Below are 12,695 nucleotides of genomic sequence, written 5' to 3'. Positions count from 1 at the left end.
ATAAAAAATAGGTTTCCAGGTGGAAAAATCAAAACTGGAAACTGAATTGTTAGAACCCAAAACAAAAACACTTTCAAGAATGTATAACTTGCTGCTAAAATGGAACACGCAGGATGAAACAGTTAAATCTGCTATGATTAAATGGGCACAAGATGTTGGTCATAACATCATGTTTGCTGACTGGGAACAGTTGTGGACCACAGGTATGAAATTTACGGCATGTAATGCCCTAAGAGAGAATATTATGAAAATGATATACAGGTGGTACATGACACCAGTCAAGCTTGCAAAAATATATCATTTGCCCGACAATAAATGTTGGAAGTGTAAAGAAAATGAAGGAACATTCTTTCACCTTTGGTGGACATGCCCAAAGATTAAGGCTTTCTGGGAGATGATTTATAACAAAATGAAAAAAATATTTAAATATACATTCCTTAAGAAGCCAGAGGCCTTTCTCTTGGGCATGGTCGGCCAATTGGTGCCAAAGAAGGACAGAACTTTCTTTATGTATGCAACAACAGCAGCAAGAATTCTCATCGCAAAGTATTGGAAGACACAAGAGCTACCCACCCTGGAAGAGTGGCAGATGAAGCTGATGGATTATATGGAATTGGCGGAAATGACTGGCAGAATCCGAGACCTGGGAGAAGAGTTGGTGGAAGAAGACTGGAAGAAATTTAAAGACTATCTTCAGAAATACTATAAAATTAATGAATGTTAAAACTATGCTTGGATTGGTAATAAGTGGTAATTAGTGACAAAAGTTAATAATATTATGTAAAAAAATGTATTGATAAATGGTTGAAAATATCGATATGTTATGGTACAAAGTTAAAATATTTGAAAAAGGGTAAGAATTTGCTGAATTAAGTATGTAAACGGGAACACAAAAAGGGGGAGGTGTGAGGAGGTCAAGAACATAAGCACATGAAATTGAGGATACTGGGAAAAATGGATTTGTTTTATTTCTTTTTCCAAACTTCGTTTTTCTTAATTAGCTGTTGTTTTTCTTTGTGTATTTTTTGTGTTTTCTTTTTTGTAATGTTTATTTTTATCTATGGTTTTCTATTCTGTGAATTTTTATTTTTTTCTTTTGTAAAACTCTAATAAAAATTTATTTAAAAAAAAAAACAAAGTGTTGGTGTTGACTTTTAAAGCCCTAAACGGCCTCGGCCCAGTATACCTGAAGGAGCATCTCCACCCCCATCGTTCTGCCCGGATGCTGAGGTCCAGCGCCGAGGGCCTTCTAGCGGTTCCCTCACTGTGAGAAGCAAAGCTCCAGGGAACCATGCAGAGGGCCTTCTCGGTAGTGGCGCCCACCCTGTGGAACACCCTCCCGTCGGATGTCAAAGAGAAAAACAACTACCTGACATTTAGAAGACATCTGAAGGCAGCCCTGTTCAGGGAAGTTTTTAATGTGTGACATTTTAATGTATTTTTAATCTTTGTTGGAAGCTGCCCAGAGTGGCTGGGGAAACCCAGCCAGATGGGCAGGGAACAAATAAATTATTATTATTATTATTATTATTATTATTATTATTATTATTATTGGCTCCCCCAGATCACGGGTCCCTTCTTCAGCCTCCAACCCCACCTTCTCCCGGTGCCCACCCATCAGAATCTAGCCACCATTCTTCAGCATCCAGCTAGTCCCTAACATATTAGTATTAGTATTATTTTGAAGAACCAAACAGTAGTAAGCAAATGTTCACATGAAGCTGTCAAGAAGACCCTGTGAATCCCCGCTCTGAGCACAAATATAGAAGGGGGCGTATGGAGGAAGAGATGTGATTCTCATCCCTGGTTTTAAGTACAAAATGTGTCACACCTGGAAGCAATTAGAAGGAGACTTTACTAATTCAGAGCTAATTGCTCTTCTGTGGAAGCTCCAGCACTTGATTGGCACTTCAGGCTTCAGTAAAAGTTTCTCACTACTGGAAATGGCACAAAAACATTTGACTTGCTTTGAATATTTTATTGGCTGGTGATTAAGCAATTTTGTCTGCTGTTTCTGGGGGGAAATATGCACTCAATTACGATGGGGAGATGTTTGCTGCTAATATTCAAAATGGAAGTGTCAACATCGCAACTAAAATAACAGCCCAATCAATGGTGGGTGGGTGGGTGTAGAAAGAAAAAGAATATTTTTCCAGATATTTGTTAGGCTGTCATCATCCTTTATCATTGGTCATGCTGGCCGCAGGGGGGGGGGGGGATAGAGGAAACCCAAGAAGACCTGGTGGTTCCCCAACCCAATGCAAAAGTTGTTTATCTCTCTTCGTCACTTTGCCACAGGAAAGCACAAAGCCAAGGGTATCATTCTTCGTCACTGTTTATATATTGTCAGCATTTAGGTGCCAGGCAAAAATACTCCTGTTTATACAGGCTTTGGGATCACAAGTTGATATTAATATAGTATGATTCTGACCTGTTTTGGTGCATCACCTTTTAGTGGAGCGGGGTGGAATTTCTACTTTTTATTCTTTTTGATGAATGAACACTTATTATTCTTTTATTCTGTTATGGATTTTGAATGTTCAATACATTGTTGTGTGTCTTAATATTTTGGAAGTCAGTTTCAGGCACTTTGTAAAAAGTGTTGAACAATTAAAAAAAATAAAAAGTAGAGGAGAAGCCTTTACAGCCCAGGAAGGACATTGTTGTTTAAGCAAGGCTTTAACTGATGCAGAAAGCCATTTTATGTTCCTTCCTGTCCAGGAGGAACCAATGACCAGCCTTGGTGGGCAAAATCAGCCCAGGGCCTGAAGGTATTTCTATATGCTATATGGAGCAGCTGTGAGCACACAGACGTCAACAGCTTCTGAGATAGGCACAATATGGGTATCACTTTTTGCAACCTAGACCAGTGTTTCCCAACCTTTTTCTGACCTTGTTTCCTTCCTGTGCCCAGAATTGCAGTAGGGAGTGGGGATATGATCTGAGGCCTCTGTGCTCTAACCACTACGCTCTACTAGGATTGAGGAGCCACCCACCCAAGCCCAGTGTGACCAGCTGATAAGCAGGAGGCTCTTCATACGCATCGCATACCCCCCATCACTGAGTACAGTAATATTGAAAACTTCTGGCGGCCTCAAAAGCAACCCTTTTCCTCACAACTCAGAGATTTCAGTGGCAGAACAGCATCTTCGCCGTAGAGTATCTCTTTGCGAAAACTTCTCCCCTCTTATTTGACGTTCCTGCTGGCATGTTGTCTATATCACCGATGCATTTGCAAATGATGTTTATTATTTCATAAAGCATGATGAGACTCTTCTGATACTTCAAAGCCAGCTGACAGTTTTGTTAGGGATAATCAAGAAACTTTTGGACAATTACGGCAAAGGGTTTGACAGCAAGAAAACGCACAAACCTTGTAACTGTAAAGTAGCACCAAAGTCAAAGAATCTTTGCTGAAAACAACTTGAATATTCATGTAATCCATCAGGGTTTCATTCCCCCCCTCTTTTAATGCTTCATGTGTCTTCTCCCTGCAAGCTCAAGAAAGCTTATATTTATCTGTATAATATGAAGCTGTTGTCTTCCCTCCCCCTTTGCTCCTCTTACAATTCCTGTAGCTCTGCAGAAATCTTCCATTTTAATTTCTCACCACCCCCTGGAGAAAATTTGGCAAAATTGCTCCCCCGATTTCATTGGCTGCAAATTGAGTGGGAAATTTGAGGCCACTTTCATTCAGCCCTTTACTACATGGGTTGTTGATCGGATTCAATGACCCAGTCTCTGACTGCACTATAAGACCACCTGCCTTGAGTTACAGTAGATTCCCCAGCAAGATAGGGCTTCATTTTTGTTTTGTGTTTAATTTATTGTTATCTAGGCTTGGAATGTTCCATGAAAGAATCTCCCAGAGATAACTCTGTAAGTCATCCACTCTCTGAAGAATGCAGTCACACCCTGTGTGGGTAGACAAAGATAACACTGAGTTGCAATCACAGTAATCACCTCCTGATAAGGTTCTCTGAGCTGCTATAGAGCTCTGGAATGAGATAGAATGTTCGGCTACACATTTCCATTGCTACCTGACCATATCTGCAGTATCGTTTCAATCTGACGGTTTCGGCTGATGTAAATGGCTTCAGCTGAATCTCTACGAGTTTTCCACTTTGAAGTCCATGAGAACATAACCAAACAAAATGATGGAATTGCCGACACATTAACATGATGGCCACAGTTCTATGAGGGGTTGAACCATAGAAATAAATGCAGGAGATTTGTATTTGTTTTGAAGTAGGTCACAATAGGGATGCGGGTGGCGCTGTGGGTTAAACCACAGAGCCTAGGACTTGCCGATCAGAAGGTCGGCAGTTTGAATCCCCACGACAGGGTGAGCTCCCGTTGCTCAGTCCCTGCTCCTGCCAACCTAGCAGTTCAAAAGCACGACAAAGTGCAAGTAGATAAATAGGTACCGCTCCGGCAGGAAGGTAAACGGCGTTTCCATGCGCTCCTCTGGTTCGCCAGAAGCAGCTTAGTCATGCTAGCCACATGACCCGGAAGCTGTATGCCGGCTCCCTCAGCCAATAAAGCGAAATGAGCACCGCAACCCCAGAGTCAGCCACGACTGGACCTAATGGTCAGGGGTCCCTTTACCTTTAGGTCACAACTTTTCATTGATTAAATGAACAAGGCATTTGGCATGTATTGATAAGTAGGGTAGAGTCAACCATGAGTTGGGGAATCGTCTCTGACATACACCAGGTGTTGCGATCACACTCAGGCCACCATTTGGAGAGGTGCTATGCCTCCCCCCGAGTATGAACTCCTGGACAGAGACACCCTTCCTGAACCCCTTTAACAGACTGCCTGATCAGCTAAGGATCCAGCCCAATGTCCTACCCACCCATGTTGTGGCTATGAGGTAGGCAAAAACCTGCAGACCGGCCAATTCATCTGCAGGAAAAAATCTCCCCTGGCCCCAAATAAGACAACTGAATAAACCATAGCACGTCCCTCACCCTGACCTACTCACTCACCTTAGGGCAAGCCACGTACAGCCTTGGTGATGTGTGGTCCCACAGCATTCTCCCAAGAAGATGAGCTACCCAAGGCCACCCTCTTAAATACAGCAGAGGTGGAGCTGGTTAATCCCCCTCCACCCATGACCAGATTGGCCCCTTCAAAGGGCCTTCCCACCAGGCCAGTGGAGCTGGAGGAGAAGGCGCTGAGTGTCCCCCTACAGCCACGCAGGAAGAAGATGGCCTCCGGGACTGGGCTTCAGCCATGCTGCACAGCAAACACCACTTCCCCTGATGCTGTACCAAGGGCACAGCAGGGTGAAACCAATGCCATCCTGCTCACCCACCCAGGTCTCGGTAATGCAGACCTTACACTGCCATATGTCAAAGAAACCAGCAACCATCACCAAGAACACCTGGGGGGGCTCATCTCAGAGAAGCACACCTGCTACCAAAGACCCACAACTGAAGGATGCAATCGGCAGAACATGCTTGGCACAGCCCACTGGCCCCATGCAAGGCAAAGCCAGCCCTACCCTGATCTCCCTTTCTGAAGAGTCATCCATTGGACTTTGAACTTGCATGTCAAGTAAATCAGCTCCTGGGTAGATCAGCTCCCTGCTAAAAGCAATGGGGCTTGCATTGGAAACAGCCCCAAAGGCAAGTCACAGCTATGGAGGAACAATTGGGGGCAATTGGCACTGTTTAAAAGTTGGTGTTCAGTGCAACCCCTGCTGCTTTGGGGCAGGATCAAGTTAATATCAAAGCTCCTACTTCTCTGGGCTGGGCAAGGTGTGGCAAACTATGGCTGGGGGGCACGCATGCTGTGGCAGGAGCAGTTTGATGAATCAGTCTTCAGAAATGATAGGATATAGGAGAAGAACTGGTGGAGCTTACCCTCTTGTCACTCAGACACATTCCTCCTGGATCTGCCATGATTCCAGAGAGGGTAATAGATCCACCCATCTTTGAGAGGGTGCTTCACAGAGCTGGAACAAAGAGGGCTCTTGCAGTTCATAAATAATATTTAAAGCCCCAATTCTTCTGAGGCTTTGTAGCCTGCTCAATGGGGACGCAGGTGGCGCTGTGGTCTAAACCACTGAGCCTAGGGCTTGCCGATTGGAAGGTCGGCAGTTTGAATCCCCGCGACGGGGTGAGCTCCCGTTGCTCGATCCCTGCTCCTGCCAACTTAGCAGTTCAAGAGCACATCAAAGTGCAAGTAGATAAGTAGGTACCACTCCAGCAGGAAGGTAAATGGCATTTCCGTGCGCTGCTCCGGTTCGCCAGAAGCAGCTTAGTCATGCTGGCCACTTGACCCGGAAGCTGTACGCCGGCTCCCTCGGCCAATAAAGCAAAATGAGCGCCGCAACCCCAAACCCTGGAGAGCTGCAGCCAGCCAGTGGAGACAATGCTGTGCTAGATGGACCAGGAGGTTTGATTCAGAAGGCAGCTTTCCATGTTCTTATCATTCAAGGGGCTAGTGATTTCCATTGAATGCCTGGCTCGGGGATGGGGAAGCTGTGGTGCTCCAGATGGCAATGCAGCTGGGATTCAACTCCCATCAGCCCCAGCTGCATTGCCAGGGGTCAGCTGGGCAGTCAGTGGTTCTTTGAACCCTATCCTATCTATTCACTCAGTGTGCCACCTATCTTCCAGGGGCGTCTTACCCATAGAGGCTAGTGTTGCGGGCCGCCTGGGCGCCAAGTTCTGGAGGGCGGCAGGGAAAATGCGGAGGCTGGATGCGCGCCTCCCGGCATCAGCTGACTGCCCTCGCCCACCTCCGCCATGTTACGCCGAAGAAGCGCCGCGTCCGGAGCCTCCGTCTGCCATGGCCACCACGGCACAAAGTGGCCAGCTGAGCCGGGAGGCGCTGTATCCAGCCCCCGCCTCTTCCCTGCCAGAGGAGCCGCCCTCCAGCTGCTGCCCACCTCCTTCAGCCCCGCAGGCGGTGCTGTCCTCCCTAAAAAACTCTGGGAAATTGGGGGGGGTGCTGGAGGGAGCTTTGCACCATAGCGCCGGATATGCTTAAGATGGCCCTGCTATCTTCCTATCTGCTCCTGCAACTGATACTACTCTGAACATTCTTGCGCACCAGTTATCTCTTGTGCAAGTGGCTCCCTACACAAATTCTTCAGGGAATGTACTGTGGCAGAGTTATGTGCACTGGAGAGCTGCATATATCCATCTGGCCCCAGGCAGTGAATTTAACATTCACAAGGATTTCATGAGGTTGTGTGAACGCAACTACAGAGAGCTCTATTGCTGTGTAATTGCTTGTGTCAATAGTGGCAATCATAGCTACTTTAAGGGAAATGCAGAATCTGGGATTGAACAAGAGACAGGAATGAAAACCAGCTGAGCACATCCTCTGGGTCATCAGCTATGCTGATTGCCCCTCACATTGATTGATGTTCGACCCATAGACATGCTGTCAACTTGACATGCAAGAATTTCTCCTGGTTGATGTGCCCAGGGAGTGTTTCGTTTTATCACCAGCCTCGTGCCGTTGAGGGAGGGACTGGATAATAAGGATGTAAAAATCAAAGCCACTGATCTAATAAGACTTTTGTGCGGAATTAGTGGGAACAAATACTGACAGATTGCTAACATGTAACAGTGAAAATTACCGACATGATGAGACTCTTGCACCCTAACCAGCACCTCATGTTATCCCATTAACAAAACTGATGAGACAAAATTGCTAATAGGAGAAAACTTTCAGGTTGGATTATATCACTCCTGTATAGCATTGGTAATGGAACGAAAGAAAGGAAAGCAATATGATAAAAAAACATGATGGCCAAGCCTATCATCCAAAAGAAGCTGACATCATGTTTCAGTTCCAAAGCAACGAACATAGACTAAGGGCTGTTACTGTTTAATTAATTGGTTAATGAATCTCTACCCTGCCTTTCAGACAAGGCTGACTGCCAAAGGAGCTTACAATTAAAACCCACTCCAAGCCTACAGCTAGGGCATTCTCACAAACACCACCATGTGTTGAAAGCATGGGTGGCAGGATCACGTGTTGCAACTTACCCTGGACAATGGTGCACACACTTGCCATGGCCTGTGAAGGGGAACCGCTTGGTGGGCTGCTTGGTCTGGCCACCAAACACATGACCAGCAGGGTGTGTAGGCTTAGGGTGCATCAGTGACAGAAGGCAGGGCAAGTGAGTACAGCCTAGAAATTCTACACAAATTTTGTGTTTTGTCCCCATCCCCACCCAAAAGTACATTAACAATATATTAAATAACATAAGGAGAGTGCTGCTGGATGTCAGGGGCTGGGCAGAGGAGGAATGGTGCAGACCGCCTCCCCATCCTGACCCTCCCAGGGAGGAGGAAGAGGAAGACAGTATAGATTTACAACAGTGGTTTGCGGGAGGTCACAGCTCAGAGGCAAATGAGGGGGAAAGTTGTGAAATCATGGGAGAGGAGGTGGAGGAGGAGGCAGAAGCGGAGCAGCAGCTGGCTGACATGGTGTCATTGGAAAGCATTCCAGACCCTCCATCTCCCAGAATCCGGCGAGCCTTAAAAGTAGGAGAGCAAAGAACTCAAAGACAGAGAGCATGAAGCAGCACCCATAGAGAAGAAGAAGAAGAGGAAGAGGAGGAGTTTGGATTTGATATCCCTCTTTATCACTACCCTAAGGAGACTTAAAGTGGCTCACAACCTCCTTTCCCTTCCTCCCCACAACAAATACTTTGTGTAGTGAGTGAGGTGCAGAGACTTCAGAGAAGTGTGACTGGCCCAAGGTCACCCAGCAGCTGCATGTGGAGGAGCGGGGATGCGAACCCGGTTCACCAGATTACGAGTCTGCCGCTCTTAACCACTACACCACACTGGCTCTTTAGAGGAGATGATGAGAATGACAAATGAGGAAGTGGGAGAGACTGGGGTAGAGATTCACTTGGGACAACACCATTATCCAAGAGGCTGGGTTCTATAGCCTCTCTCTGTAAAGATTGAAATAAAAAAGGACGGTAAGAAACTTTATACTTTCCTGGGCAACCAGTCGGGAGCTGCTGACACTGGATCAAGCCAAAGGTCCAGCTCCTCCAGCAGCCAGTCTTCACGGTCAATAACCAGCTGCCTACAAGCAGGACCTGTGATGGCCAATAACACAAGTGTGGAGAGTGTGTTGTGCTCAGGTCCCTGTGGGCTTCCTATAGGAATCTGGTTGATGACTCAGAGAACAGGATGCTGGACTAGGTGGGCCATTGGCCTGATCCAACAGACTCTTGTTTTGTTGTGTACTGCAAAGGAACATACATGTTAACAGCATCTTTTTAAGGCATCCTAGAATAGGGACAGAAAATAAGGGGTGTACCTGGAAACAAGGCTCATTGGTGCATATCCCATCACTCCTTATTTTGCACTTTGTATTTCATGTGGTTATTTTATTGCTTGTACCAATGCAGGTGCTGGTTCAGCAACATCCCTCTCAAGGTGCTCATAAGACTGTGCAGCCCCAATGCAATGTCCTGGATTCCTTCCTTGCAAGATTTGGCATACATAGGCAAGCAGCCCTTATATGGTAATTTCCTGAATCTCAGCTTGAACTCACTTGTGTTGCAGGCTTTAGGGAGAAGAAAAGGCTTCCAAACCACTGAAAGCTGAAGTCATTGCTTTTCTGTGATGATGAATTATCACCCTCTGTCCAAGAAACATTGCATAAGCAAAGAATTTATTCTAGTCCTGATAAATCCTCTCCAACGAATATGTGTGAGAATTCCAGTTCTCACTGGGGACAAAGGCTTTGCTGCCACCGAGCCATCCTTTCAACTGTTCCCAGCAATACTGGCTGTTGATTGAGATCCAGGGTCTTCCCACGTGACCAAAAGGCGACAACAGTAGAGCTGCCATTATTCTAGCAGAGGTCCTGTGCCTTTAACAGCTTCTTCTTCTTTGGCGATCACTCGTAGCCAAGTAAAATTGTCTTCCATAAACACGGTTTTAACAATGAGTCGTAAGTGACTGTGGAGGCCAATTCTGGACCCACACATCCTTCCACAGTGGGGACATTGGTTCCCAGGCGGGGGTTTATCACGGTGTGGATTTGCCAAGCGTGCCTTCCTCTTAGCACGTTTCTCCCTTGCGTTCTAAGTTCGAGTGTCTTCAAAGTCCATGACACCTTTGGTAAAGGCTGTTCTCCAACTGGAGCTCTCGCAGGCCAGTGTTTCCCAGTTGTTGGTGTTTATACTACATTTTTTTTAGATTTGCCTCGAGACAGTCTTCAAACCTCTTTTGTTGACCACCAGCATTACGCTTTCCATTTTTAAGTTCGGAATAGAGTAGTTGCTTTGGAAGACGATAATCAGGCATCCGCACAACATGATCAGTCCAACGAAGTTGATGTTGCGGTGTCCAATCCACTTGTTCCATTAGCCCAAGGATTTATATTTGAACATCAGAATTTTCCCTTTCTCCTACCCACTTCTGTGGGCCCCACACCCTCCCCACATCTGCTGCAGAGGGTTGGGGGAGCCCCTATAACCTATTTAAAGGGCACTCCAGGTGAGGAGATGGGGAGAACGTTCCATTGCACAAGCAGAAATCCCTGTGCTGATGCAATGCTCACGTAGCACTACTTTGGATACAACTCATAGAGTTGGAAGAGACCTCAAAGGTCTTCCATGCCATCCCCTCTCCTGATGGAAGAAATTCACTGCTATAGCATCTACATCTAGCAGGTGGGCAGCCAGCCTCTGTTTAATAACTTCTAACAAAGGAGAATTTACCACTTTGCCCACTGTGGCATCCGCTAGACAGGTAACATTTTACTGGTTGGATTTCTGCCTGCCCTGCTGCTGCCCAGCCCCTCTGACATATAGACCAAGAGACACTGGTGGAGGAAGAGGAGTGCCATCGCGGCTGTCCCCCCCCCCCCCGCCCGCGCTGGGTGCCACACCCCTGAAGGTGGTGTGCCACGCCCCCAGGACGCGCGTCACACTACTGCGGGCAGCGCGCCATGCCCCTGGGATGCATGCAAGCCCCACCTCTGCCTGCTCTCTGCCCCCCCGGTGCCGGAGCATGAAGCTCCAACACTATCAAGAGATAGTGATCTCTTGGAGATCTCAGCAACATCTAAGCCTTCTTCAGATGTTCTTCTCCCCACAGGATGAGGAGGAAAAGCAAGGATATGGAACCTAGATCTACCTTCTCCATGCATGTTGAAGCGCAGCAGACTCATCACTACAAATATGCTATTAGTGTAAACACATACAGAGATGATACGTTCAAATGACCACTGTCCAGTAAACAAACACGATGGCAGATCCCGGCAAACAATGCACAGGAGCCAGGAGTTGGTGGCAGGGATGCCATTCCCTACTGAACCTGTAAAATCCAAAGCAGACAAACAAAGGTGTTTGCCAGTCAGCTCTGCTTCTTTCTCTCCCTCTCCCCCAGTTTTAAACTAGAATTTCTCATAGTTGGGAAACAGATCTCAAAACATTGCTGGTCTGCAGGGAATTCTGGAAGTCTGCATATGTTACCATTTGGAAAGAGGAATGTTCTGTGACAACCAAAATTTATGGTATCGAAATGTGCTTTCTGTCAGGGCATGGCAGCAAACCACATGGAAATGGCTTAGTCATTTGGTGTTCTCACTAGTTTACCATGAACTCCTTGTGCCCTGTGTGTGTGTGTGTGTGTGTCTGTGTGCTGGGTGGGGGGACGTCCTGTTTTAATTCTGGCGCCACCAGGTCACTTCCTGGGGAATTGGAGAATAGGGGCTTTTGGCTTGGTTTTCCCCACCCACCCTGTCCTTGGATAAAATGGTACATTTTGCAAAGGCCAACAGATGCAAATGAACAAACAGCGTATCTCTCTTTCTCTCTCTCTCTCTCTTTGTGGGAAAGAGAACAGCAGCTGTGAATTTTAAGAAACAGACAGCTGAACCGGGACAAAGGCAACAATCCTGACCTCACTTACCCAGAAGTCCCATTGACTTCAATAGGGATGGGATCCCCCTGAGGAGATGAATCCGTCCATTTCAGTTTTGCTCAGTTTCTCATATTGCCAATCTTAAATTCAACTCTCCACATTTCCAGAGAAACTAGCATTTTTAGGGGGCAAGAAACAAAATAAAATCTTCATGTAAGTTAATCAGCATTTTAGCATTCATTTTTCCTAGTATACACTTTTGTGTATGCAGTCTTGATTAACACACACACTTTTGCAAGCAATTCCCCTAATATACATTTTTTATACATGTTATTGGACTTTTTGTTTCTGTTAAAGTGTCGGTTTTGTGAAGTGCTACTTCAGTAAGCTGAATTTCTCCTCCACTCTTGATTCTGAGTAGATACAATTTAAGCCAGGCTCACAGAGGCTCATGCAACCAAATTGACTTGTTGAGGAGGTGGTTCATGTGCAAGCATGTCATGTTGCCTATATGTCTGGAAGAGTAGTATGCATTGTTCCTTTGTTAGTTTAAATATCTGTCCTCTTCTAACCTCAAAGCCAGAGTGGTCTATGGTACAAGCACATCATCATCAGAGCAGTGGAAGAAGGCAGAAACCAAAACATTTTGCTCTAATAATTTCATATCTGCTTTGTTAGTCACTGTAATAAATATATTTATTAGAGCTATGTTGAAATTTCCCAGCATTTGTTTTCAAGCCGTTTCTTGAGCAGGTGAGGATGAAATAAAACATCCCTACAAAGTCTTTTGGTGAATGAAATGTCTCCAAGAGGTTCAAGAGGGGATTTTTA

This window comes from Podarcis filfolensis (assembly GCF_964270895.1).
Source record: "Podarcis filfolensis genome assembly, chromosome: 15".
NCBI classification, from domain to species: Eukaryota; Metazoa; Chordata; class Lepidosauria; order Squamata; family Lacertidae; genus Podarcis; species Podarcis filfolensis.
This window is presented reverse-complemented; position numbering follows the sequence as displayed.